The 25,007-nt window shown below is 30.9% G+C and overlaps 42 non-coding genes across 42 annotated transcripts; all 42 read right to left on the reverse strand.

The window, feature by feature from the left end:
• Positions 1-341: 341 nt before the first annotated feature.
• On the reverse strand, positions 342-415 carry TRNAT-AGU (transfer RNA threonine (anticodon AGU)). The gene has a single exon. It is a non-coding gene; the product is annotated as a tRNA-Thr (tRNA).
• A 431-nt stretch (positions 416-846) lies between these two features.
• On the reverse strand, positions 847-919 carry TRNAT-CGU (transfer RNA threonine (anticodon CGU)). Its single transcript has one exon. It is a non-coding gene; the product is annotated as a tRNA-Thr (tRNA).
• A 437-nt stretch (positions 920-1,356) lies between these two features.
• TRNAT-AGU (transfer RNA threonine (anticodon AGU)) lies at positions 1,357-1,430 on the reverse strand. The gene has a single exon. It is a non-coding gene; the product is annotated as a tRNA-Thr (tRNA).
• A 431-nt stretch (positions 1,431-1,861) lies between these two features.
• On the reverse strand, positions 1,862-1,934 carry TRNAT-CGU (transfer RNA threonine (anticodon CGU)). Its single transcript has one exon. It is a non-coding gene; the product is annotated as a tRNA-Thr (tRNA).
• A 436-nt stretch (positions 1,935-2,370) lies between these two features.
• On the reverse strand, positions 2,371-2,444 carry TRNAT-AGU (transfer RNA threonine (anticodon AGU)). The gene has a single exon. It is a non-coding gene; the product is annotated as a tRNA-Thr (tRNA).
• A 430-nt stretch (positions 2,445-2,874) lies between these two features.
• TRNAT-CGU (transfer RNA threonine (anticodon CGU)) lies at positions 2,875-2,947 on the reverse strand. Its single transcript has one exon. It is a non-coding gene; the product is annotated as a tRNA-Thr (tRNA).
• A 941-nt stretch (positions 2,948-3,888) lies between these two features.
• TRNAT-CGU (transfer RNA threonine (anticodon CGU)) lies at positions 3,889-3,961 on the reverse strand. Its single transcript has one exon. It is a non-coding gene; the product is annotated as a tRNA-Thr (tRNA).
• Positions 3,962-4,396: 435 nt separating this feature from the next.
• TRNAT-AGU (transfer RNA threonine (anticodon AGU)) lies at positions 4,397-4,470 on the reverse strand. Its single transcript has one exon. It is a non-coding gene; the product is annotated as a tRNA-Thr (tRNA).
• Positions 4,471-4,901: 431 nt separating this feature from the next.
• TRNAT-CGU (transfer RNA threonine (anticodon CGU)) lies at positions 4,902-4,974 on the reverse strand. Its single transcript has one exon. It is a non-coding gene; the product is annotated as a tRNA-Thr (tRNA).
• A 436-nt stretch (positions 4,975-5,410) lies between these two features.
• On the reverse strand, positions 5,411-5,484 carry TRNAT-AGU (transfer RNA threonine (anticodon AGU)). The gene has a single exon. It is a non-coding gene; the product is annotated as a tRNA-Thr (tRNA).
• A 431-nt stretch (positions 5,485-5,915) lies between these two features.
• Positions 5,916-5,988, reverse strand: TRNAT-CGU (transfer RNA threonine (anticodon CGU)). The gene has a single exon. It is a non-coding gene; the product is annotated as a tRNA-Thr (tRNA).
• A 943-nt stretch (positions 5,989-6,931) lies between these two features.
• TRNAT-CGU (transfer RNA threonine (anticodon CGU)) lies at positions 6,932-7,004 on the reverse strand. Its single transcript has one exon. It is a non-coding gene; the product is annotated as a tRNA-Thr (tRNA).
• A 436-nt stretch (positions 7,005-7,440) lies between these two features.
• Positions 7,441-7,514, reverse strand: TRNAT-AGU (transfer RNA threonine (anticodon AGU)). Its single transcript has one exon. It is a non-coding gene; the product is annotated as a tRNA-Thr (tRNA).
• A 938-nt stretch (positions 7,515-8,452) lies between these two features.
• Positions 8,453-8,526, reverse strand: TRNAT-AGU (transfer RNA threonine (anticodon AGU)). The gene has a single exon. It is a non-coding gene; the product is annotated as a tRNA-Thr (tRNA).
• Positions 8,527-8,957: 431 nt separating this feature from the next.
• TRNAT-CGU (transfer RNA threonine (anticodon CGU)) lies at positions 8,958-9,030 on the reverse strand. Its single transcript has one exon. It is a non-coding gene; the product is annotated as a tRNA-Thr (tRNA).
• A 436-nt stretch (positions 9,031-9,466) lies between these two features.
• On the reverse strand, positions 9,467-9,540 carry TRNAT-AGU (transfer RNA threonine (anticodon AGU)). The gene has a single exon. It is a non-coding gene; the product is annotated as a tRNA-Thr (tRNA).
• Positions 9,541-9,971: 431 nt separating this feature from the next.
• On the reverse strand, positions 9,972-10,044 carry TRNAT-CGU (transfer RNA threonine (anticodon CGU)). Its single transcript has one exon. It is a non-coding gene; the product is annotated as a tRNA-Thr (tRNA).
• A 437-nt stretch (positions 10,045-10,481) lies between these two features.
• Positions 10,482-10,555, reverse strand: TRNAT-AGU (transfer RNA threonine (anticodon AGU)). Its single transcript has one exon. It is a non-coding gene; the product is annotated as a tRNA-Thr (tRNA).
• A 431-nt stretch (positions 10,556-10,986) lies between these two features.
• On the reverse strand, positions 10,987-11,059 carry TRNAT-CGU (transfer RNA threonine (anticodon CGU)). Its single transcript has one exon. It is a non-coding gene; the product is annotated as a tRNA-Thr (tRNA).
• Positions 11,060-11,495: 436 nt separating this feature from the next.
• Positions 11,496-11,569, reverse strand: TRNAT-AGU (transfer RNA threonine (anticodon AGU)). Its single transcript has one exon. It is a non-coding gene; the product is annotated as a tRNA-Thr (tRNA).
• Positions 11,570-12,000: 431 nt separating this feature from the next.
• On the reverse strand, positions 12,001-12,073 carry TRNAT-CGU (transfer RNA threonine (anticodon CGU)). Its single transcript has one exon. It is a non-coding gene; the product is annotated as a tRNA-Thr (tRNA).
• Positions 12,074-12,509: 436 nt separating this feature from the next.
• On the reverse strand, positions 12,510-12,583 carry TRNAT-AGU (transfer RNA threonine (anticodon AGU)). Its single transcript has one exon. It is a non-coding gene; the product is annotated as a tRNA-Thr (tRNA).
• Positions 12,584-13,014: 431 nt separating this feature from the next.
• TRNAT-CGU (transfer RNA threonine (anticodon CGU)) lies at positions 13,015-13,087 on the reverse strand. Its single transcript has one exon. It is a non-coding gene; the product is annotated as a tRNA-Thr (tRNA).
• A 437-nt stretch (positions 13,088-13,524) lies between these two features.
• TRNAT-AGU (transfer RNA threonine (anticodon AGU)) lies at positions 13,525-13,598 on the reverse strand. Its single transcript has one exon. It is a non-coding gene; the product is annotated as a tRNA-Thr (tRNA).
• A 431-nt stretch (positions 13,599-14,029) lies between these two features.
• TRNAT-CGU (transfer RNA threonine (anticodon CGU)) lies at positions 14,030-14,102 on the reverse strand. Its single transcript has one exon. It is a non-coding gene; the product is annotated as a tRNA-Thr (tRNA).
• A 1,452-nt stretch (positions 14,103-15,554) lies between these two features.
• Positions 15,555-15,628, reverse strand: TRNAT-AGU (transfer RNA threonine (anticodon AGU)). The gene has a single exon. It is a non-coding gene; the product is annotated as a tRNA-Thr (tRNA).
• A 431-nt stretch (positions 15,629-16,059) lies between these two features.
• Positions 16,060-16,132, reverse strand: TRNAT-CGU (transfer RNA threonine (anticodon CGU)). Its single transcript has one exon. It is a non-coding gene; the product is annotated as a tRNA-Thr (tRNA).
• A 437-nt stretch (positions 16,133-16,569) lies between these two features.
• Positions 16,570-16,643, reverse strand: TRNAT-AGU (transfer RNA threonine (anticodon AGU)). The gene has a single exon. It is a non-coding gene; the product is annotated as a tRNA-Thr (tRNA).
• A 430-nt stretch (positions 16,644-17,073) lies between these two features.
• TRNAT-CGU (transfer RNA threonine (anticodon CGU)) lies at positions 17,074-17,146 on the reverse strand. The gene has a single exon. It is a non-coding gene; the product is annotated as a tRNA-Thr (tRNA).
• Positions 17,147-17,584: 438 nt separating this feature from the next.
• On the reverse strand, positions 17,585-17,658 carry TRNAT-AGU (transfer RNA threonine (anticodon AGU)). Its single transcript has one exon. It is a non-coding gene; the product is annotated as a tRNA-Thr (tRNA).
• Positions 17,659-18,089: 431 nt separating this feature from the next.
• On the reverse strand, positions 18,090-18,162 carry TRNAT-CGU (transfer RNA threonine (anticodon CGU)). Its single transcript has one exon. It is a non-coding gene; the product is annotated as a tRNA-Thr (tRNA).
• Positions 18,163-18,598: 436 nt separating this feature from the next.
• TRNAT-AGU (transfer RNA threonine (anticodon AGU)) lies at positions 18,599-18,672 on the reverse strand. The gene has a single exon. It is a non-coding gene; the product is annotated as a tRNA-Thr (tRNA).
• Positions 18,673-19,611: 939 nt separating this feature from the next.
• On the reverse strand, positions 19,612-19,685 carry TRNAT-AGU (transfer RNA threonine (anticodon AGU)). The gene has a single exon. It is a non-coding gene; the product is annotated as a tRNA-Thr (tRNA).
• Positions 19,686-20,113: 428 nt separating this feature from the next.
• Positions 20,114-20,186, reverse strand: TRNAT-CGU (transfer RNA threonine (anticodon CGU)). The gene has a single exon. It is a non-coding gene; the product is annotated as a tRNA-Thr (tRNA).
• A 437-nt stretch (positions 20,187-20,623) lies between these two features.
• Positions 20,624-20,697, reverse strand: TRNAT-AGU (transfer RNA threonine (anticodon AGU)). Its single transcript has one exon. It is a non-coding gene; the product is annotated as a tRNA-Thr (tRNA).
• A 430-nt stretch (positions 20,698-21,127) lies between these two features.
• On the reverse strand, positions 21,128-21,200 carry TRNAT-CGU (transfer RNA threonine (anticodon CGU)). The gene has a single exon. It is a non-coding gene; the product is annotated as a tRNA-Thr (tRNA).
• A 435-nt stretch (positions 21,201-21,635) lies between these two features.
• TRNAT-AGU (transfer RNA threonine (anticodon AGU)) lies at positions 21,636-21,709 on the reverse strand. The gene has a single exon. It is a non-coding gene; the product is annotated as a tRNA-Thr (tRNA).
• Positions 21,710-22,140: 431 nt separating this feature from the next.
• TRNAT-CGU (transfer RNA threonine (anticodon CGU)) lies at positions 22,141-22,213 on the reverse strand. The gene has a single exon. It is a non-coding gene; the product is annotated as a tRNA-Thr (tRNA).
• A 436-nt stretch (positions 22,214-22,649) lies between these two features.
• TRNAT-AGU (transfer RNA threonine (anticodon AGU)) lies at positions 22,650-22,723 on the reverse strand. The gene has a single exon. It is a non-coding gene; the product is annotated as a tRNA-Thr (tRNA).
• A 431-nt stretch (positions 22,724-23,154) lies between these two features.
• Positions 23,155-23,227, reverse strand: TRNAT-CGU (transfer RNA threonine (anticodon CGU)). The gene has a single exon. It is a non-coding gene; the product is annotated as a tRNA-Thr (tRNA).
• Positions 23,228-24,169: 942 nt separating this feature from the next.
• TRNAT-CGU (transfer RNA threonine (anticodon CGU)) lies at positions 24,170-24,242 on the reverse strand. Its single transcript has one exon. It is a non-coding gene; the product is annotated as a tRNA-Thr (tRNA).
• A 437-nt stretch (positions 24,243-24,679) lies between these two features.
• TRNAT-AGU (transfer RNA threonine (anticodon AGU)) lies at positions 24,680-24,753 on the reverse strand. The gene has a single exon. It is a non-coding gene; the product is annotated as a tRNA-Thr (tRNA).
• Between the last annotated feature and the right edge of the window lie 254 nt (positions 24,754-25,007).

Here is a 25,007-nt window from a genome sequence, read left to right on the forward strand (position 1 = left end):
CACAAAAAGATACTCAATCACTAAACAAGTATTAATATGTTTTAATAAACTGGTACTCTTATAAAACCCAATGGTATTTCTTGAATACATTAAAAAAAAATGTTCATGAAGGCATTAATATAGCTCAAATCGAGGTAGTAATGTCATCTACGTCTTTCTCATAGATATGTCTTTTTTTATTTTGCAATAACAGTATTTACTCCATAATCTTGAAAATACTTTGGTTTTTATGAGGTTTAAGATGATCTGTTCAACAGAAAGATGAATCAGACTTTTATATTTTAATTGTATCAGAATAGGACCTAATGAAATTGATTTGTTATATAACAAAGAGAAAAGCAAGGCGCTGCTGAGAGTTGAACTCAGGATCTCCTGTTTACTAGACAGGCGCTTTAACCAGCTTAGCCACAGCACCCCCTTGAGTCTTAACTTTGAAAGACTTTTCTTTATGGTGTTCAAGAGAATATTGCTTTTTCACTTTCATATTCTTTTATAAGTTCACAGACTTCTCTACTCAAACACTTTAGATGAAGACGCTTCACTTATTCAAAAACACCTCTCTAATTTGAAGTTTACCCTATTCATAGAATTTTAAAATATACCTTGCCGAAGAGTGGATTAGTTGAACTCAACAATAGAGTGATCATACGGCTCTATCTTGTTCTTTGTCATTTACTTTTCGACATTTCAGTCAATGCATTCCTATAAAAATCTTCACAATACCAAGTATTTTATTTCATTTTATGATAACTTATTCTAAAGTTCATAGAACCAGACGTTTAATTCTTAAAATGTATTCAATACTTGTTTGATGAAAAATATTCCTAAAGCATGGAGAAAACAGTTAGGTGCTACTGAGATCTGAACTCAGGATTTCCTGTTTACGAGACAGGCGCTTTAACCACTAAGCCACAGCACCAACGTCAACAGCAAAACATACATAAATAATCTATTGTTGATGATGAAATTTTGTTTCCTGCTATAAATTCTTCTTTATATGTACTGTAACCCTAAACACAAAAAGATACTCAATCACTAAACACGTATTATTATGTTTTAATAAACAGGTACTCTTATAAAACCCAATGTTATTTCTTGAATACATTACATTTTTTTTTTCATGAAGGCATTAATATAGCTCAAATCAAGGTAGTAATGTCATCTACGTCTTTCTCATAGATATGTCTTTTTTTATTTTGCAATAACAGTATTCACTCTAAAATCTTGAAAATACTTTGGCTTTTATGAGGTTGAAGATGATCTGTTCAACAGTAAGATGAATCAGACTTTCATATTTTAATTGTATCAGAATAGTACCTAATGAAATTGATTTGTTATATAATAAAGAGAAAAGCAAGGCGCAGCTGAGAGTTGAACTCAGGATCTCCTGTTTACTAGACAGGCGCTTTAACCAGCTAAGCCACAGCACCCCCTTTAGTCTTAAATTTGAAAGACTTTTCTTTATGGTGTTCAAGAGAATATTGCTTTTTCACTTTCATATTCTTTTATAAGTTCACAGACTTCTCTACTCAAACACTTTAGATGAAGACGCTTCACTTATTCAAAAACACCTCTCTAATTTGAAGTTTACCCTATTCATAGAATTTTAAAATATACCTTGCCGAAGAGTGGATTAGTTGAACTCAACAATAGAGTGATCATACAGCTCTATCTTGTTCTTTGTCATTTACTTTTCCATATTTCAGTCAATGCATTCCTATAAAAATCTTCACAATACCAAATATTTTATTTCATTTTATGATAACTTATTCTAAAGTTCATAGAACCAGACGTTTAATTCTAAAAATGTATTCAATACTTGTTTGATGAAAAATATTCATAAAGCATGGAGAAAACAGTTAGGTGCTACTGAGATTTAAACTCAGGATTTCCTGTTTACGAGACAGGCGCTTTAACCACTAAGCCACAGCACCAACGTCAATAGCAAACAATACATAAATAATCTACTGCTGATGATGAAATTTTGTTTCCTGCTATAAATTCTTCTTTATATGTACTGTAATCTTAAACACAATAAGATACTCAATCACTAAACAAGTATTAATATGTTTTAATAAACAGGTACTCTTATAAAACCCAATGTTATTTCTTGAATACATTAATTTTTTTTTTCATGAAGGCATTAATATAGCTCAAATCGAGGTAGTAATGTCATATACGTCTTTCTCATAGATATGTCTTTTTTTATTTTGCAACAAGAGTATTCACTGTATAATCTTGAAAATACTTTGGTTTTTATGGGGTTTAAGATGATCTGATCAACAGTAAGATGAATCAGACTTTTATATTTTAATTGTATCAGCATAGTACCTAATGAAATTGATTTGTTATATAATAAAGAGAAAAGCAAGGCGCTGCTGAGAGTTGAACTCAGGATCTCCTGTTTACTAGACAGGCGCTTTAACCAGCTAAGCCACAGCACCCACTTGAGTCTTTACTTTGAAAGACTTTTCTTTATGGTGTTCAAGAGAATATTGCTTTTTCACTTTCATATTCTTTTATAAGTTCACAGACTTCTCTACTCAAACACTTTAGATGAAGAAGCTTCACTTATTCAAAAACACCTCTCTAATTTGAAGTTTACCCTATTCATAGAATTTTAAAATATACCTTGCCGAAGAGTGGATTAGTTGAACTCAACAATAGAGTGATCATACGGCTCTATCTTGTTTTTTGTCATTTACTTTTCGATATTTCAGTCAATGCATTCCTATAAAAATCTTCACAATGACATGTATTTCATTTCATTTTATGATAACTTATTCTAAAATTCATAGAACCAGACGTTTATTCTTAAATTGTATTCAACATTTGTTTGATGAAAAATATTCCTAAAGCATGGAGAAAACAGTTAGGTGCTGCTGAGATTTGAACTCAGCATTTCCTGTTTACGAGACAGGCGCTTTGACCACTAAGCCACACCACCAACTTCAATAACAAAAAATACATAAATAATCTATTGTTGATGATGAAATTTTGTTTCCCGCTATAAATTCTTCTTTATATGTACTGTAATCTTAAACACAAAAAGATACTCAATCACTAAACAAGTATTAATATGTTTTAAAAAACTGGTACTCTTATAAAACCCAATGTTATTTCTTGAATACATTACATTTTTTTTTTCATGAAGGCATTAATATAGCTCAAATCGAGGTAGTAATGTCATATACGTCTTTCTCATAGATATGTCTTTTTTTATTTTGCAACAACAGTATTCACTCTATAATCTTGAAAATACTTTGGTTTTTATGAGGTTTAAGATGATCTGTTCAACAGTAAGATGAATCAGACTTTTATATTTTAATTGTATCAGAATAGGACCTAATGAAATTGATTTGTTATATAACAAAGAGAAAAGCAAGGTGCTGCTGAGAGTTGAAATCAGGATCTCCTGTTTACTAGACAGGCGCTTTAACCAGCTAAGCCACAGCAACCCCTTGAGTCTTTACTTTGAAAGACTTTTCTTTATGGTGTTCAAGAGAATATTGCTTTTTCACTTTCATATTCTTGTATAAGTTCACAGACTTCTCTACTCAAACACTTTAGATGAAGACGCTTCACTTATTCAAAAACACCTTTCTAATTTGAAGTTTACCCTATTCATAGAATTTTAAAATATACCTTGCCGAAGAGTGGATTAGTTGAACTCAACAATAGAGTGATCATACGGCTCTATCTTGTTCTTTGTCATTTACTTTTCGATATTTCAGTCAATGCATTCCTATAAAAATCTTCACAATGCCAAGTATTTTTTTTCATTTTATGATAACTTATTCTAAAGTTCATAGAACAAGACGTTTATTCTTAAATTGTATTCAACATTTGTTTGATGAAAAATATTCCTAAAGCATGGAGAAAACAGTTAGGTGATGCTGAGATTTGAACTCAGCATTTCCTGTTTACGAGACAGGCGCTTTAACCACTAAGCCACACCACAAACGTCATTAACAAAAAATACATAAATAATCTATTGTTGATGATGTAATTTTGTTTCCTGCTATAAATTCTTCTTTATATGTACTGTAATCTTAAACACAAAAAGATACTCAATCACTAAACAAGTATTAATATGTTTTAATTACCTGGTACTCTTATAAAACCCAATGTTATTTCTTGAATACATTACTTTTTTTTTTCATGAAGGCATTAATATAGCTCAAATCGAGGTAGTAATGTCATCTACGTCTTTCTCATAGATATGTCTTTTTTTATTTTGCAATAACAGTATATACTCCATAATCTTGAAAATACGTTGGTTTTATGAGGTTTAAGATGATCTGTTCAACAGAAAGATGAATCAGACTTTTATATTTTAATTTTATCAGAATAGGACCTAATGAAATTGATTTGTTTTATAACAAAGAAAAAAGCAAGGCGCTGCTGAGAGTTGAACTCAGGATCTCCTGTTTACTAGACAGGCGCTTTAACCAGCTAAGCCACAGCACCCCCTTGAGGCTTAACTTTGAAAGACTTTTCTTTATGGTGTTCAAGAGAATATTGCTTTTTCACTTTCATATTCTTTTATAAGTTCACAGACTTCTCTACTCAAACACTTTAGATGAAGACGCTTCACTTATTCAAAAACACCTCTCTAATTTGAAGTTTACCCTATTCATAGAATTTTAAAATATACCTTGCCGAAGAGTGGATTAGTTGAACTCAACAATAGAGTGATCATACGGCTCTATCTTGTTCTTTGTCATTTACTTTTCGATATTTCAGTCAATGCATTCCTATAAAAATCTTCACAATACCAAGTATTTTATTTCATTTTATGATAACTTATTCTAAAGTTCATAGAACCAGACGTTTAATTCTTAAAATGTATTCAATACTTGTTTGATGGAAAATATTCCTAAAGCATGGAGAAAACAGTTAGGTGCTACTGAGATTTGAACTCAGGATTTCCTGTTTACGAGACAGGCGCTTTAACCACTAAGCCACAGCACCAACGTCAATAGCAAAAAATACATCAATAATCTACTGCTGATGATGAAATTTTGTTTCCTGCTATAAATTCTTCTTTATATGTACTGTAATCCGAAACACAAAAAGATACTCAATCACTAAACAAGTATTAATATGTTTTAATAAACTGGTACTCTTATAAAACCCAATGTTATTTCTTGAATACATTACATTTTTTTTTTGTGAAGGCATTAATATAGCTCAAATCGAGGTTGTAATGTCATCTACGTCTTTCTCATAAATATGTCTTTTTTTATTTTGCAATAATAGTATTTACTCCATAATCTTGAAAATACTTTGGTTTTTATGAGGTTTAAGATGATCTGTTCAACAGAAAGATGAATCAGACTTTTATATTTTAATTTTATCAGAATAGGACCTAATGAAATTGATTTGTTATATAACAAAGAGAAAAGCAAGGCGCTGCTGAGAGTTGAACTCAGGATCTCCTGTTTACTAGACAGGCACTTTAACCAGCTAAGCCACAGCACCCCCTTGAGGCTTAACTTTGAAAGACTTTTCTTTATGGTGTTCAAGAGAATATTGCTTTTTCACTTTCATATTCTTTTATAAGTTCACAGACTTCTCTACTCAAACACTTTAGATGAAGACGCTTCACTTATTCAAAAACACCTCTCTAATTTGAAGTTTACCCTATTCATAGAATTTTAAAATATACCTTGCCGAAGAGTGGATTAGTTGAACTCAACAATAGAGTGATCATACGGCTCTATCTTGTTCTTTGTCATTTACTTTTCGATATTTCAGTCAATGCATTCCTATAAAAATCTTCACAATACCAAGTATTTTATTTCATTTTATGATAACTTATTCTAAAGTTCATAGAACCAGACGTTTAATTCTTAAAATGTATTCAATACTTGTTTGATGGAAAATATTCCTAAAGCATGGAGAAAACAGTTAGGTGCTACTGAGATTTGAACTCAGGATTTCCTGTTTACGAGACAGGCGCTTTAACCACTAAGCCACAGCACCAACGTCAATAGCAAAAAATACATCAATAATCTACTGCTGATGATGAAATTTTGTTTCCTGCTATAAATTCTTCTTTATATGTACTGTAATCCTAAACATAAAAAGATACTCAATCACTAAACAAGTATTAATATGTTTTAATAAACTGGTACTCTTATAAAACCCAATGTTATTTCTTGAATACATTACATTTTCTTTTTTTGTGAAGGCATTAATATAGCTCAAATCGAGGTAGTAATGTCATCTACGTCTTTCTCATAAATATGTCTTTTTTTATTTTGCAATAATAGTATTTACTCCATAATCTTGAAAATACTTTGGTTTTTATGAGGTTTAAGATGATCTGTTCAACAGAAAGATGAATCAGACTTTTATATTTTAATTTTATCAGAATAGGACCTAATGAAATTGATTTGTTATATAACAAAGAGAAAAGCAAGGCGCTGCTGAGAGTTGAACTCAGGATCTCCTGTTTACTAGACATGTGCTTTAACCAGCTAAGCCACTGCACCCCCTTGAGTCTTAGCTTTGAAAGACTTTTCTTTATGGTGTTCAAAAGAATATTGCTTTTTCACTTTCATATTCTTTTATAAGTTCACAGACTTCTCTACTCAAACACTTTAGATGAAGACGTTTCACTTATTCAAAAACACCTCTCTAATTTGAAGTTTACCCTATTCATAGAATTTTAAAATATACCTTGCCGAAGAGTGGATTAGTTGAACTCAACAATAGAGTGATCATACGGCTCTATCTTGTTCTTTGTCATTTACTATTCGATATTTCAGTCAATGCATTCCTATAAAAATCTTCACAATACCAAGTATTTTATTTCATTTTATGATAACTTATTCTAAAGTTCATAGAACCAGACGTTTAATTCTTAAAATGTATTCAATACTTGTTTGATGAAAAATATTCCTAAAGCATGGCGAAAACAGTTAGGTGCTACTGAGATTTGAACTCAGGATTTCCTGTTTACGAGACAGGCGCTTTAACCACTAAGCCACAGCATCAACGTCAATAGCAAAAAATACATCAATAATCTACTGCTGATGATGAAATTTTGTTTCCTGCTATAAATTCTTCTTTATATGTACTGTAATCTTAAACACAATAAGATACTCAATCACTAAACAAGTATTAATATGTTTTAATAAACAGGTACTCTTATAAAACCCAACGTTATTTCTTGAATACATTATATTTTTTTTTCATGAAGGCATTAATATAGCTCAAATCGAGGTAGTAATGTCATATACGTCTTTCTCATAGATATGTCTTTTTTTATTTTGCAACAAGAGTATTCACTCTATAATCTTGAAAATACTTTGGTTTTTATGAGGTTTAAGAAGATCTGTTCAACAGTAAGATGAATCAGACTTTTATATTTTAATTGTATCAGAATAGGACCTAATGAAATTGATTTGTTATATAACAAAGAGAAAAGCAAGGCGCTGCTGAGAGTTGAACTCAGGATCTCCTGTTTACTAGACAGGTGCTTTAACTAGCTAAGCCACAGCACCCCCTCGAGTCTTTATTTTGAAAGACTTTTCTTTATGGTGTTCAAGAGAATATTGCTTTTTCACTTTCATATTCTTTTATAAGTTCACAGACTTCTCTACTCAAACACTTTAGATGAAGAAGCTTCACTTATTCAAAAACACCTCTCTAATTTGAAGTTTACCCTATTCATAGAATTTTAAAATATACCTTGCCGAAGAGTGGATTAGTTGAACTCAACAATAGAGTGATCATACGGCTCTATCTTGTTCTTTGTCATTTACTTTTCGATATTTCAGTCAATGCATTCCTATAAAAATCTTCACAATGACAAGTATTTTATTTCATTTTATGATAACTTATTCTAAAGTTCATAGAACCAGACGTTTATTCTTAAATTGTATTCAACATTTGTTTGATGAAAAATATTCCTAAAGCTTGGAGAAAACAGTTAGGTGCTGCTGAGATTTGAACTCAACATTTCCTGTTTCCGAGACAGGCGCTTTAACCACTAAGCCACACCAACGTCAATAACAAAAAATACATAAATAATCTAGTGTTGATGATGACATTTTGTTTCCTGCTATAAATTCTTCTTTATATGTACTGTAATCTTAAACACAAAAAGATACTCAATCACTAAACAAGTATTAATATGTTTTAATAAACAGGTACTCTTATAAAACCCAATGTTATTTCTTGAATACATTATATTTTTTTTTTTCATGAAGGCAATAATATAGCTCAAATCGAGGTAGTAATGTCATCTACGTCTTTCTCATAAATGTGTCTTTTTTTATTTTGCAATAACAGTATTTACTCCATAATCTTGAAAATACTTTGGTTTTTATGAGGTTTAAGATGATCTGTTCAACAGAAAGATGAATCAGACTTTTATATTTTAATTGTATCAGAATAGGACCTAATGAAATTGATTTGTTATATAACAAAGAGAAAAGCAAGGCGCTGCTGAGAGTTGAACTCAGGATCTCCTGTTTACTAGACAGGTGCTTTAACCAGCTAAGCCACAGCACCCCCTTGAGTCTTAACTTTGAAAGACTTTTCTTTATGGTGTTCAAGAGAATATTGCTTTTTCACTTTCATATTCTTTTATAAGTTCACAGACTTCTCTACTCAAACACTTTAGATGAAGACGTTTCACTTATTCAAAAACACCTCTCTAATTTGAAGTTTACCCTATTCATAGAATTTTGAAATATACCTTGCCGAAGAGTGGATTAGTTGAACTGAACAATAGAGTGATCATAGAGCTCTATCTTGTTCTTTGTCATTTACTTTTTGATATTTCAGTCAATGCATTCCTATAAAAATCTTCACAATACCAAGTATTTTATTTCATTTTATGATAACTTATTCTAAAGTTCATAGAACCAGACGTTTAATTCTTAAAATGTATTCAATACTTGTTTGATGAAAAATATTCCTAAAGCATGGAGAAAACAGTTAGGTGCTACTGAGATTTGAACTCAGGATTTCCTGTTTACGAGACAGGCGCTTTAACCACTAAGCCACAGCACCAACGTCAATAGCAAAAAATACATAAATAATCTACTGCTGATGATGAAATTTTGTTTCCTGCTATAAATTCTTCTTTATATGTACTGTAATCTTAAACACAAAAAGATACTCAATCACTAAACAAGTATTAATATGTTTTAATAAACAGGTACTCTTATAACACCCAATGTTATTTCTTGAATACATTATATTTTTTTTTCATGAAGGTATTAATATAGCTCAAATCGAGGTAGTAATGTCATATACATCTTTCTCATAGATATGTCTTTTTTTATTTTGCAACAACAGTATTCACTCTATAATCTTGAAAATACTTTGGTTTTTATGAGGTTTAGGCTGATCTGTTCAACAGTAAGATTAATCAGACTTTTATATTTTAATTGTATCAGAATAGGACCTAATGAAATTGATTTGTTATATAACAAAGAGAAAAGCAAGGCGCTACTGAGAGTTGAACTCAGGATCTCCTGTTTACTAGACAGGCGCTTTAACCAGCTAAGCCACAGCACCCCCTTGAACCTTTACTTTAAAAGACTTTTCTTTATGGTGTTCAAGAGAATATTGCTTTTTCACTTTCATATTCTTTTATAAGTTCACAGACTTCTCTACTCAAACACTTTAGATGAAGACGCTTCACTTATTCAAAAACACCTCTCTAATTTGAAGTTTACCCTATTCATAGAATTTTAAAATATACCTTGACGAAGAGTGGATTAGTTGAACTCAACAATAGAGTGATCATACGGCTCTATCTTGTTCTTTGTCATTTACTTTTCGATATTTCAGTCAATGCATTCCTATAAAAATCTTCACAATACCAAGTATTTCATTTCATTTTATGATAACTTATTCTAAAGTTCATAGAACCAGACGTTTAATTCTTAAAATGTATTCAATACTTGTTTGATGAAAAATATTCCTAAAGCATGGAAAAAACAGTTAGGTGCTGCTGAGATTTGAACTCAGCATTTCCTGTTTACGAGACAGGGGCTTTAACCACTAAGCCACACCACCAACGTCAATATCAAAAAATACATAAATAATCTATTGTTGATGATGACATTTTGTTTCCTGCTATAAATTCTTCTTTATATGTACTGTAATCTTAAACACAAAAAGATACTCAATCACTAAACAAGTATTAATATGTTTTAATAAACAGGTACTCTTATAACACCCAATGTTATTTCTTGAATACATTATATTTTTTTTTTCATGAAGGCATTAATATAGCTCAAATCGAGGTAGTAATGTCATCTACGTCTTTCTCATAAATGTGTCTTTTTTTATTTTGCAAGAACAGTATTTACTCCATAATCTTGAAAATACTTTGGTTTTTATGAGGTTTAAGATGATCTGTTCAACAGAAAGATGAATCAGACTTTTATATTTTAATTGTATCAGAATAGGACCTAATGAAATTGATTTGTTACCTAACAAAGAGAAAAGCAAGGCGCTGCTGAGAGTTGAACTCAGGATCTCCTGTTTACTAGACAGGCGCTTTAACCAGCTAAGCCACAGCACCCCCTTGAGTCTTAACTTTGAAAGACTTTTCTTTATGGTGTTCAAGAGAATATTGCTTTTTCACTTTCATATTCTTTTATAAGTTCACAGACTTCTCTACTCAAACACTTTAGATGAAGACGTTTCACTTATTCAAAAACACCTCTCTAATTTGAAGTTTACCCTATTCATAGAATTTTGAAATATACCTTGCCGAAGAGTGGATTAGTTGAACTGAACAATAGAGTGATCATAGAGCTCTATCTTGTTCTTTGTCATTTACTTTTTGATATTTCAGTCAATGCATTCCTATAAAAATCTTCACAATACCAAGTATTTTATTTCATTTTATGATAACTTATTCTAGAGTTCATAGAACCAGACGTTTAATTCTTAAAATGTATTCAATACTTGTTTGATGAAAAATATTCCTAAAGCATGGAGAAAACAGTTAGGTGCTACTGAGATTTGAACTCAGGATTTCCTGTTTACGAGACAGGCGCTTTAACCACTAAGCCACAGCACCAACGTCAATAGCAAAAAATACATAAATAATCTACTGCTGATGATGAAATTTTGTTTCCTGCTATAAATTCTTCTTTATATGTACTGTAATCTTAAACACAAAAAGATACTCAATCACTAAACAAGTATTAATATGTTTTAATAAACAGGTACTCTTATAACACCCAATGTTATTTCTTGAATACATTATATTTTTTTTTCATGAAGGTATTAATATAGCTCAAATCGAGGTAGTAATGTCATATACATCTTTCTCATAGATATGTCTTTTTTTATTTTGCAACAACAGTATTCACTCTATAATCTTGAAAATACTTTGGTTTTTATGAGGTTTAGGCTGATCTGTTCAACAGTAAGATTAATCAGACTTTTATATTTTAATTGTATCAGAATAGGACCTAATGAAATTGATTTGTTATATAACAAAGAGAAAAGCAAGGCGCTACTGAGAGTTGAACTCAGGATCTCCTGTTTACTAGACAGGCGCTTTAACCAGCTAAGCCACAGCACCCCCTTGAACCTTTACTTTAAAAGACTTTTCTTTATGGTGTTCAAGAGAATATTGCTTTTTCACTTTCATATTCTTTTATAAGTTCACAGACTTCTCTACTCAAACACTTTAGATGAAGACGCTTCACTTATTCAAAAACACCTCTCTAATTTGAAGTTTACCCTATTCATAGAATTTTAAAATATACCTTGACGAAGAGTGGATTAGTTGAACTCAACAATAGAGTGATCATACGGCTCTATCTTGTTCTTTGTCATTTACTTTTCGATATTTCAGTCAATGCATTCCTATAAAAATCTTCACAATACCAAGTATTTCATTTCATTTTATGATAACTTATTCTAAAGTTCATAGAACCAGACGTTTAATTCTTAAAATGTATTCAATACTTGTTTGATGAAAAATATTCCTAAAGCATGGAAAAAACAGTTAGGTGCTGCTGAGATTTGAACTCAGCATTTCCTGTTTACGAGACAGGCGCTTTAACCACTAAGCCACACCACCAACGTCAATATCAAAAAATACATAAATAATCTATTGTTGATGATGACATTTTGTTTCCTGCTATAAATTCTTCTTTATATGTACTGTAATCTTAAACACAAAAAGATACTCAATCACTAAACAAGTATTAATATGTTTTAATAAACAGGTACTCTTATAACACCCAATGTTATTTCTTGAATACATTATATTTTTTTTTCATGAAGGCATTAATATAGCTCAAATCGAGGTAGTAATGTCATCTACGTCTTTCTCATAAATGTGTCTTTTTTTATTTTGCAAGAACAGTATTTACTCCATAATCTTGAAAATACTTTGGTTTTTATGAGGTTTAAGATGATCTGTTCAACAGAAAGATGAATCAGACTTTTATATTTTAATTGTATCAGAATAGGACCTAATGAAATTGATTTGTTACCTAACAAAGAGAAAAGCAAGGCGCTGCTGAGAGTTGAACTCAGGATCTCCTGTTTACTAGACAGGCGCTTTAACCAGCTAAGCCACAGCACCCCCTTGAGTCTTAACTTTGAAAGACTTTTCTTTATGGTGTTCAAGAGAATATTGCTTTTTCACTTTCATATTCTTTTATAAGTTCACAGACTTCTCTACTCAAACACTTTAGATGAAGACGGTTCACTTATTCAAAAACACCTCTCTAATTTGAAGTTTACCCTATTCATAGAATTTTAAAATATACCTTGCCGCAGAGTGGATTAGTTGAACTCAACAATAGAGTGATCATACGGCTCTATCTTGTTCTTTGTCATTTACTTTTCGACATTTCAGTCAATGCATTCCTATAAAAATCTTCACAATACCAAGTATTTTATTTCATTTTATGATAACTTATTCTAAAGTTCATAGAACCAGACGTTTAATTCTTAAAATGTATTCAATACTTGTTTGATGAAAAATATTCCTAAAGCATGGAGAAAACAGTTAGGTGCTACTGAGATTTGAACTCAGGATTTCCTGTTTACGAGACAGGCGCTTTAACCACTAAGCCACAGCACCAACGTCAATTGCAAAAAATACATAAATAATCTACTGCTGATGATGAAATTTTGTTTCCTGCTATAAATTCTTCTTTATATGTACTGTAATCTTAAACACAATAAGATACTCAATCACTAAACAAGTATTAATATGTTTTAATAAACAGGTACTCTTATAAAACCCAATGTTATTTCTTGAATACATTAAATTTTTTTTTTCATGAAGGCATTAATATAGCTCAAATCGAGGTAGTAATGTCATCCACGTCTTTCTCATAGATATGTCTTTTTTTATTTTGCAATACCAGTATTTACTCCATAATCTTGAAAATACTTTGGCTTTTATGAGGTTGAAGATGATCTGTTCAACAGTAAGATGAATCAGACGTTTATATTTTAATTGTATCAGAATAGTACCTAATGAAATTGATTTGTTATATAATAAAGAGAAAAGCAAGGCGCTGCTGAGAGTTGAACTCAGGAACTCCTGTTTACTAGACAGGCGCTTTAACCAGCTAAGCCACAGCACCCCTTTGAGTCTTAACTTTGAAAGACTTTTCTTTATGGTGTTCAAGAGAATATTGCTTTTTCACTTTCATATTCTTTTATAAGTTCACAGACTTCTCTACTCAAACACTTTAGATGAAGACGCTTCACTTATTCAAAAACACCTCTCTAATTTGAAGTTTACCGTATTCATAGAATTTTAAAATATACCTTGCCGAAGAGTGGATTAGTTGAACTCAACAATAGAGTTATCATACGGCTCTATCTTGTTCTTTGTCATTTACTTTTCGATATTTCAGTCAATGCATTCCTATAAAAATCTTCACAATACCAAGTATTTTATTTCATTTTATGATAACTTATTCTAAAGTTCATAGAACCAGACGTTTAATTCTTAAAATGTATTCAATACTTGTTTGATGAAAAATATTCCTAAAGCATGGAGAAAACAGTTAGGTGCTACTGAGATTTGAACTCAGGATTTTCTGTTTACGAGACAGGCGCTTTAACCACTAAGCCACACCACCAACGTCAATAGCAAACAATACATAAATAATCTACTGCTGATGATGAAATTTTGTTTCCTGCTATAAATTCTTCTTTATATGTACTGTAATCTTAAACACAATAAGATACTCAATCACTAAACAAGTATTAATATGTTTTAATAAACAGGTACTCTTATAAAACCCAATGTTATTTCTTGAATACATTATATTTTTTTTTTCATGAAGGCATTAATATTGCTCAAATCGAGGTAGTAATGTCAAATACGTCTTTCTCATAGATATGTCTTTTTTTATTTTGCAACAACAGTATTCACTCTATAATCTTGAAAATACTTTGGTTTTTATGAGGTTTAAGATGATCTGTTCAACAGTAAGATGAATCAGACTTTTATATTTTGATTGTATCAGAATAGGACCTAATGAAATTGATTTGTTATATAACAAAGAGAAAAGCAAGGCACTGCTGAGAGTTGATCTCTGGATCTCCTGTTTACTAGACAGGCGCTTTAACCAGCTAAGCCACAGCACCCCCTTGAGTCTTTACTTTGAAAGACTTTTCTTTATGGTGTTCAAGAGAATATTGCTTTTTCACTTTCATATTCTTTTATAAGTTCACAGACTTCTCTACTCAAACACTTTAGATGAAGAAGCTTCACTTATTCAAAAACACCTCTCTAATTTGAAGTTTACCCTATTCATAGAATTTTAAAATATACCTTGCCGAAGAGTGGATTAGTTGAACTCAACAATAGAATGATCATACGGCTCTATCTTGTTCTTTGTCATTTACTTTTCGATATTTCAGTCAATGCATTCCTATAAAAATCTTCACAATGCCTAGTATTTTATTTCATTTTATGATAACTTATTCTAAAGTTCATAGAACAAGACGTTTATTCTTAAATTGTATTCAACATTTGTTTGATGAAAAATATTCCTAAAGCATGGAGAAAACAGTTAGGTGCTGCTGAGATTTGAACACAGCATTTCTTGTTTACGAGACAGGCGCTTTAACCACTAAGCCACACCACCAACGTCAATAATAAAAAATAAATAAATAATCTATTGTTGATGATGAAATTTTGTTTCCTGCTATAAATTCTTCTTTATATGTACTGTAATCTTAAACACAAAAAGATACTCAATCACTAAACAAGTATTAATATGTTTTAATAAACAGGTACTCTTATAAAACCCAATGTTATTTCTTGAATACATTACATTGTTTTTTTTCATGAAGGCATTAATATAGCTCAAATCGAGGTAGTAATGTCATCTACGTCTTTCTCATAGATATGTCTTTTTTTATTTTGCAATAACAGTATTCACTCTATATTCTTGAAAATACTTTGGCTTTTATGAGGTTGAAGATGATCTGTTCAACTGTAAGATGAATCAGACTTTTATATTTTTTTTGTATCAGAATAGTACCTAATGAAATTGATTTGTTATATAATAAAGAAAAAAGCAAGGCGCTGCTGAGAGTTGAACTCAGGATCTCCTGTTTACTAGACAGGCACTTTAACCAGCTAAGCCACAGCACCCCCTTGAGTCTTAACTTTGAAAGACTTTTCTTTATGGTGTTCAAGAGAATATTGCTTTTTCACTTTCATATTCTTTTATAAGTTCACAGACTTCTCTACTCAAACACTTTAGATGAAGACGCTTCACTTATTCAAAAACACCTCTCTAATTTGAAGTTTACCCTATTCATAGAATTTTAAAATATACCTTGCCGAAGAGTGGATTAGTTGAACTCAACAATTGAGTGATCATACGGCTCTATCTTGTTCTTTGTCATTTACTTTTCGATATTTCAGTCAATGCATTCCTATAAAAATCTTCACAATACCAAGTATTTTATTTCATTTTATGATAACTTATTCTAAAGTTCATAGAACCAGATGTTTAATTCTTAAAATGTATTCAATACTTGTTTGATGAAAAATATTCCTAAAGCATGGAGAAAACAGTTAGGTGCTACTGAGATTTGAACTCAGGATTTCCTGTTTACGAGACAGGCGCTTTAACCACTAAGCCACAGCACCAACCTCAATAGCAAAAAAATACATAAATAATCTACTGCTGATGATGAAATTTTATTTCCTGCTATAAATTCTTCTTTATATGTACTGTAATCTTAAACACAATAAGATACTCAATCACTAAACAAGTATTATTATGTTTTAATAAACAGGTACTCTTATAAAACCCAATGTTATTTCTTGTATTCATTATATTTTTTTTTCATGAAGGCATTAATATAGCTCAAATCGAGGTAGTAATGTCATATACGTCTTTCTCATAGATATGTCTTTTTTTATTTTGCAACAACAGTATTCACTCTATAATCTTGAATATACTTTGGTTTTTATGAGGTTTAAGATGATCTGTTCAACAGTAAGATGAATCAGACTTTTATATTTTAATTGTATCAGAATAGGACCTAATGAAATTGATTTGTTATATAACAAAGAGAAAAGCAAGGCACTGCTGAGAGTTGAACTCAGGATCTCTTGTTTACTAGACAGGCGCTTTAACCAGCTAAGCCACAGCACCCCCTTGAGTCTTTACTTTGAAAGACTTTTCTTTATGGTGTTCAAGAGAATATTGCTTTGTCACTTTCATATTCTTTTATAAGTTCACAGACTTCTCTACTCAAACACTTTAGATGAAGAAGCTTCACTTATTCAAAAACACCTCTCTAATTTGAAGTTTACCCTATTCATAGAATTTTAAAATATACCTTGCCGAAGAGTGGATTAGTTGAACTCAACAATAGAGTGATCATACGGCTCTATCTTGTTCTTTGTCATTTACTTTTCGATATTTCAGTCAATGCATTCCTATAAAAATCTTCACAATGCCAAGTATTTTATTTCATTTTATGATAACTTATTCTAAAGTTCATAGAACAAGACGTTTATTCTTAAATTGTATTCAACATTTGTTTGATGAAAAATATTCCTAAAGCATGGAGAAAACAGTTAGGTGCTGCTGAGATTTGAACTCAGCATTTCCTGTTTACGAGACAGGCGCTTTAACCACTAAGCCACACCACCAACGTCAATAACAAAAAAATACATAAATAATCTATTGTTGATGATGAAATTTTGTTTCCTGCTATAAATTCTTCTTTATATGTACTGTAATCTTAAACACAAAAAGATACTCAATCACTAAACAAGTATTAATATGTTTTAATAAACTGGTACTCTTATAAAACCCAATGGTATTTCTTGAATACATTACATTTTTTTTTTCATGAAGGCATTAATATAGCTCAAATCGAGGTAGTAATGTCATCTACGTCTTTCTCATAGATATGTCTTTTTTTATTTTGCAATAACAGTATTTACTCCATATTCTTGAAAATACTTTGGTTTTTATGAGGTTTAAGATGATCTGTTCAACAGAAAGATGAATCAGACTTTTATATTTTAATTGTATCAGAATAGGACCTAATGAAATTGATTTGTTATATAACAAAGAGAAAAGCAAGGCGCTGCTGAGAGTTGAACTCAGGATCTCCTGTTTACTAGACAGGTGCTTTAACCAGCTAAGCCACAGCACCCCCTTGAGTCTTAATTTTGAAAGACTTTTCTTTATGGTGTTCAAGAGAATATTGCTTTTTCACTTTCATATTCTTTTATAAGTTCACAGACTTCTCTACTCAAACACTTTAGATGAAGAAGCTTCACTTATTCAAAAACACCTCTCTAATTTGAAGTTTACCCTATTCATAGAATTTTAAAATATACCTTGCCGAAGAGTGGATTAGTTGAACTCAACAATAGAGTGATCATACGGCTCTATCTTGTTCTTTGTCATTTACTTTTCGATATTTCAGTCAATGCATTCCTATAAAAATCTTCACAATACCAAGTATTTTATTTCATTTTATGATAACTTATTCTAAAGTTCATAGAACCAGACGTTTAATTCTTAAAATGTATTCAATACTTGTTTGATGAAAAATATTCCTAAGGCATGGAGAAAACAGTTAGGTGCTACTGAGATTTGAACTCAGGATTTCCTGTTTACGAGACAGGCGCTTTAACCACTAAGCCACAGCACATACATCAATAGCAAAAAATACATATATAATCTACTGCTGATGATGAAATTTTGTTCCCTGCTATAAATTCTTCTTTATATGTACTGTAATCTTAAACACAATAAGATACTCAATCACTAAACAAGTATTACTATGTTTTAATAAACAGGTACTCTTATAAAACCCAATGTTATTTCTTGAATACATTATATTTTTTTTTCATGAAGGCATTAATATAGCTCAAATCGAGGTAGTAATGTCATATACGTCTTTCTCATAGATATGTCTTTTTTTATTTTGCAACAACAGTATTCACTCTATAATCTTGAAAATACTTTGGTTTTTATGAGGTTTAAGATGATCTGTTCAACAGTAAGATGAATCAGACTTTTATATTTTAATTGTATCAGAATAGGACCTAATGAAATTGATTTGTTATATAACAAAGAGAAAAGCAAGGCGCTGCTGAGAGTTGAACTCAGGATCTCCTGTTTACTAGACAGGCGCTTTAACCAGCTAAACCACAGCACCCCCTTGAGTCTTTACTTTGAAAGACTTTTCTTTATGGTGTTCAAGAGAATATTGCTTTTTCACTTTCATATTCTTTTATAAGTTCACAGACTTCTCTACTCAAACACTTTAGATGAAGAAGCTTCACTTATTCAAAAACACCTCTCTAATTTGAAGTTTACCCTATTCATAGAATTTTAAAATATACCTTGCCGAAGAGTGGATTAGTTGAACTCAACAATAGAGTGATCATACGGCTCTATCTTGTTCTTTGTCCTTTACTTTTCGATATTTCAGTCAATGCATTCCTATAAAAATCTTCACAATGCCAAGTATTTTATTTCATTTTATGATAACTTATTCTAAAGTTCATAGAACCAGACGTTTATTCTTAAATTGTATTCAACATTTGTTTGATGAAAAATATTCCTAAAGCATGGAGAAAACAGTTAGGTGCTACTGAGATTTGAACTCAAAATTTCCTGTTTACGAGATAGGCGCTTTAACCACTAAGCCACAGCACCAACGTCAATAGCAAAAAATACATAAATAATCTACTGCTGATGATGAAATTGTGTTCCCTGCTATAAATTCTTCTTTATATGTACTGTAATCTTAAACACAATAAGATACTCAATCACTAAACAAGTATTAATATGTTTTAATAAACAGGTACTCTTATAAAACCCAATGTTATTTCTTGAATACATTATATTTTTTTTCATGAAGGCATTAATATAGCTCAAATCGAGGTAGTAATGTCATATACGTCTTTCTCATAGATATGTCTTTTTTTTATTTTGCAAAAACAGTATTCACTCTATAATCCTGAAAATACTTTCGTTTTTATGAGGTTGAAGATGATCTGTCCAACAGTAAGTTGAATCAGACTTTTATATTTTAATTGTATCAGAATAGGACCTAATGAAATTGATTTGTTATATAACAAAGAGAAAAGCAAGGCGCTGCTGAGAGTTGAACTCAGGATCTCCTGTTTACTAGACAGGCGCTTTAACCAGCTAAACCACAGCACCCCCTTGAGTCTTTACTTTGAAAGACTTTTCTTTTGGTGTTCAAGAGAATATTGCTTTTTCACTTTCATATTCTTTTATAAGTTCACAGACTTCTCTACTCAAACACTTTAGATGAAGAAGCTTCACTTATTCAAAAACACCTCTCTAATTTGAAGTTTACCCTATTCATAGAATTTTAAAATATACCTTGCCGAAGAGTGGATTAGTTGAACTCAACAATAGAGTGATCATACGGCTCTATCTTGTTCTTTGTCATTTACTTTTCGATATTTCAGTCAATGCATTCCTTTAAAAATCTTCACAATGCCAAGTATTTTATTTCATTTTATGATAACTTATTCTAAAGTTCATAGAACCAGACGTTTATTCTTAATTTTATTCAACATTTGTTTGATGAAAAATATTCCTAAGGCATAAAGAAAACAGTTAGGTGCTACTGAGATTTGAACTCAGCATTTCCTGTTTACGAGACAGGCGCTTTGACCACTAAGCCACACCACCAACTTCAATAACAAAAAATACATAAATAATCTATTGTTGATGATGAAATTTTGTTTCCCGCTATAAATTCTTCTTTATATGTACTGTAATCTTAAACACAAAAAGATACTCAATCACTAAACAAGTATTAATATGTTTTAAAAAACTGGTACTCTTATAAAACCCAATGTTATTTCTTGAATACATTACATTTTTTTTTTCATGAAGGCATTAATATAGCTCAAATCGAGGTAGTAATGTCATATACGTCTTTCTCATAGATATGTCTTTTTTTATTTTGCAACAACAGTATTCACTCTATAATCTTGAAAATACTTTGGTTTTTATGAGGTTTAAGATGATCTGTTCAACAGTAAGATGAATCAGACTTTTATATTTTAATTGTATCAGAATAGGACCTAATGAAATTGATTTGTTATATAACAAAGAGAAAAGCAAGGTGCTGCTGAGAGTTGAAATCAGGATCTCCTGTTTACTAGACAGGCGCTTTAACCAGCTAAGCCACAGCACCCCCTTGAGTCTTTACTTTGAAAGACTTTTCTTTATGGTGTTCAAGAGAATATTGCTTTTTCACTTTCATATTCTTGTATAAGTTCACAGACTTCTCTACTCAAACACTTTAGATGAAGACGCTTCACTTATTCAAAAACACCTTTCTAATTTGAAGTTTACCCTATTCATAGAATTTTAAAATATACCTTGCCGAAGAGTGGATTAGTTGAACTCAACAATAGAGTGATCATACGGCTCTATCTTGTTCTTTGTCATTTACTTTTCGATATTTCAGTCAATGCATTCCTATAAAAATCTTCACAATGCCAAGTATTTTTTTTCATTTTATGATAACTTATTCTAAAGTTCATAGAACAAGACGTTTATTCTTAAATTGTATTCAACATTTGTTTGATGAAAAATATTCCTAAAGCATGGAGAAAACAGTTAGGTGATGCTGAGATTTGAACTCAGCATTTCCTGTTTACGAGACAGGCGCTTTAACCACTAAGCCACACCACAAACGTCATTAACAAAAAATACATAAATAATCTATTGTTGATGATGTAATTTTGTTTCCTGCTATAAATTCTTCTTTATATGTACTGTAATCTTAAACACAAAAAGATACTCAATCACTAAACAAGTATTAATATGTTTTAATTACCTGGTACTCTTATAAAACCCAATGTTATTTCTTGAATACATTACTTTTTTTTTTCATGAAGGCATTAATATAGCTCAAATCGAGGTAGTAATGTCATCTACGTCTTTCTCATAGATATGTCTTTTTTTATTTTGCAATAACAGTATATACTCCATAATCTTGAAAATACGTTGGTTTTATGAGGTTTAAGATGATCTGTTCAACAGAAAGATGAATCAGACTTTTATATTTTAATTTTATCAGAATAGGACCTAATGAAATTGATTTGTTTTATAACAAAGAAAAAAGCAAGGCGCTGCTGAGAGTTGAACTCAGGATCTCCTGTTTACTAGACAGGCGCTTTAACCAGCTAAGCCACAGCACCCCCTTGAGGCTTAACTTTGAAAGACTTTTCTTTATGGTGTTCAAGAGAATATTGCTTTTTCACTTTCATATTCTTTTATAAGTTCACAGACTTCTCTACTCAAACACTTTAGATGAAGACGCTTCACTTATTCAAAAACACCTCTCTAATTTGAAGTTTACCCTATTCATAGAATTTTAAAATATACCTTGCCGAAGAGTGGATTAGTTGAACTCAACAATAGAGTGATCATACGGCTCTATCTTGTTCTTTGTCATTTACTTTTCGATATTTCAGTCAATGCATTCCTATAAAAATCTTCACAATACCAAGTATTTTATTTCATTTTATGATAACTTATTCTAAAGTTCATAGAACCAGACGTTTAATTCTTAAAATGTATTCAATACTTGTTTGATGGAAAATATTCCTAAAGCATGGAGAAAACAGTTAGGTGCTACTGAGATTTGAACTCAGGATTTCCTGTTTACGAGACAGGCGCTTTAACCACTAAGCCACAGCACCAACGTCAATAGCAAAAAATACATCAATAATCTACTGCTGATGATGAAATTTTGTTTCCTGCTATAAATTCTTCTTTATATGTACTGTAATCCGAAACACAAAAAGATACTCAATCACTAAACAAGTATTAATATGTTTTAATAAACTGGTACTCTTATAAAACCCAATGTTATTTCTTGAATACATTACATTTTTTTTTTGTGAAGGCATTAATATAGCTCAAATCGAGGTTGTAATGTCATCTACGTCTTTCTCATAAATATGTCTTTTTTTATTTTGCAATAATAGTATTTACTCCATAATCTTGAAAATACTTTGGTTTTTATGAGGTTTAAGATGATCTGTTCAACAGAAAGATGAATCAGACTTTTATATTTTAATTTTATCAGAATAGGACCTAATGAAATTGATTTGTTATATAACAAAGAGAAAAGCAAGGCGCTGCTGAGAGTTGAACTCAGGATCTCCTGTTTACTAGACAGGCACTTTAACCAGCTAAGCCACAGCACCCCCTTGAGGCTTAACTTTGAAAGACTTTTCTTTATGGTGTTCAAGAGAATATTGCTTTTTCACTTTCATATTCTTTTATAAGTTCACAGACTTCTCTACTCAAACACTTTAGATGAAGACGCTTCACTTATTCAAAAACACCTCTCTAATTTGAAGTTTACCCTATTCATAGAATTTTAAAATATACCTTGCCGAAGAGTGGATTAGTTGAACTCAACAATAGAGTGATCATACGGCTCTATCTTGTTCTTTGTCATTTACTTTTCGATATTTCAGTCAATGCATTCCTATAAAAATCTTCACAATACCAAGTATTTTATTTCATTTTATGATAACTTATTCTAAAGTTCATAGAACCAGACGTTTAATTCTTAAAATGTATTCAATACTTGTTTGATGGAAAATATTCCTAAAGCATGGAGAAAACAGTTAGGTGCTACTGAGATTTGAACTCAGGATTTCCTGTTTACGAGACAGGCGCTTTAACCACTAAGCCACAGCACCAACGTCAATAGCAAAAAATACATCAATAATCTACTGCTGATGATGAAATTTTGTTTCCTGCTATAAATTCTTCTTTATATGTACTGTAATCCTAAACACAAAAAGATACTCAATCACTAAACAAGTATTAATATGTTTTAATAAACTGGTACTCTTATAAAACCCAATGTTATTTCTTGAATACATTACATTTTCTTTTTTGTGAAGGCATTAATATAGCTCAAATCGAGGTAGTAATGTCATCTACGTCTTTCTCATAAATATGTCTTTTTTTATTTTGCAATAATAGTATTTACTCCATAATCTTGAAAATACTTTGGTTTTTATGAGGTTTAAGATGATCTGTTCAACAGAAAGATGAATCAGACTTTTATATTTAAATTTTATCAGAATAGGACCTAATGAAATTGATTTGTTATATAACAAAGAGAAAAGCAAGGCGCTGCTGAGAGTTGAACTCAGGATCTCCTGTTTACTAGACATGTGCTTTAACCAGCTAAGCCACTGCACCCCCTTGAGTCTTAGCTTTGAAAGACTTTTCTTTATGGTGTTCAAAAGAATATTGCTTTTTCACTTTCATATTCTTTTATAAGTTCACAGACTTCTCTACTCAAACACTTTAGATGAAGACGTTTCACTTATTCAAAAACACCTCTCTAATTTGAAGTTTACCCTATTCATAGAATTTTAAAATATACCTTGCCGAAGAGTGGATTAGTTGAACTCAACAATAGAGTGATCATACGGCTCTATCTTGTTCTTTGTCATTTACTATTCGATATTTCAGTCAATGCATTCCTATAAAAATCTTCACAATACCAAGTATTTTATTTCATTTTATGATAACTTATTCTAAAGTTCATAGAACCAGACGTTTAATTCTTAAAATGTATTCAATACTTGTTTGATGAAAAATATTCCTAAAGCATGGCGAAAACAGTTAGGTGCTACTGAGATTTGAACTCAGGATTTCCTGTTTACGAGACAGGCGCTTTAACCACTAAGCCACAGCATCAACGTCAATAGCAAAAAATACATCAATAATCTACTGCTGATGATGAAATTTTGTTTCCTGCTATAAATTCTTCTTTATATGTACTGTAATCTTAAACACAATAAGATACTCAATCACTAAACAAGTATTAATATGTTTTAATAAACAGGTACTCTTATAAAACCCAACGTTATTTCTTGAATACATTATATTTTTTTTTTCATGAAGGCATTAATATAGCTCAAATCGAGGTAGTAATGTCATATACGTCTTTCTCATAGATATGTCTTTTTTTATTTTGCAACAAGAGTATTCACTCTATAATCTTGAAAATACTTTGGTTTTTATGAGGTTTAAGAAGATCTGTTCAACAGTAAGATGAATCAGACTTTTATATTTTAATTGTATCAGAATAGGACCTAATGAAATTGATTTGTTATATAACAAAGAGAAAAGCAAGGCGCTGCTGAGAGTTGAACTCAGGATCTCCTGTTTACTAGACAGGTGCTTTAACTAGCTAAGCCACAGCACCCCCTCGAGTCTTTATTTTGAAAGACTTTTCTTTATGGTGTTCAAGAGAATATTGCTTTTTCACTTTCATATTCTTTTATAAGTTCACAGACTTCTCTACTCAAACACTTTAGATGAAGAAGCTTCACTTATTCAAAAACACCTCTCTAATTTGAAGTTTACCCTATTCATAGAATTTTAAAATATACCTTGCCGAAGAGTGGATTAGTTGAACTCAACAATAGAGTGATCATACGGCTCTATCTTGTTCTTTGT

The sequence above is a fragment of the Lissotriton helveticus genome, chromosome 12, assembly GCF_964261635.1.
Source record: "Lissotriton helveticus chromosome 12, aLisHel1.1, whole genome shotgun sequence".
Taxonomy (NCBI): domain Eukaryota; kingdom Metazoa; phylum Chordata; class Amphibia; order Caudata; family Salamandridae; genus Lissotriton; species Lissotriton helveticus.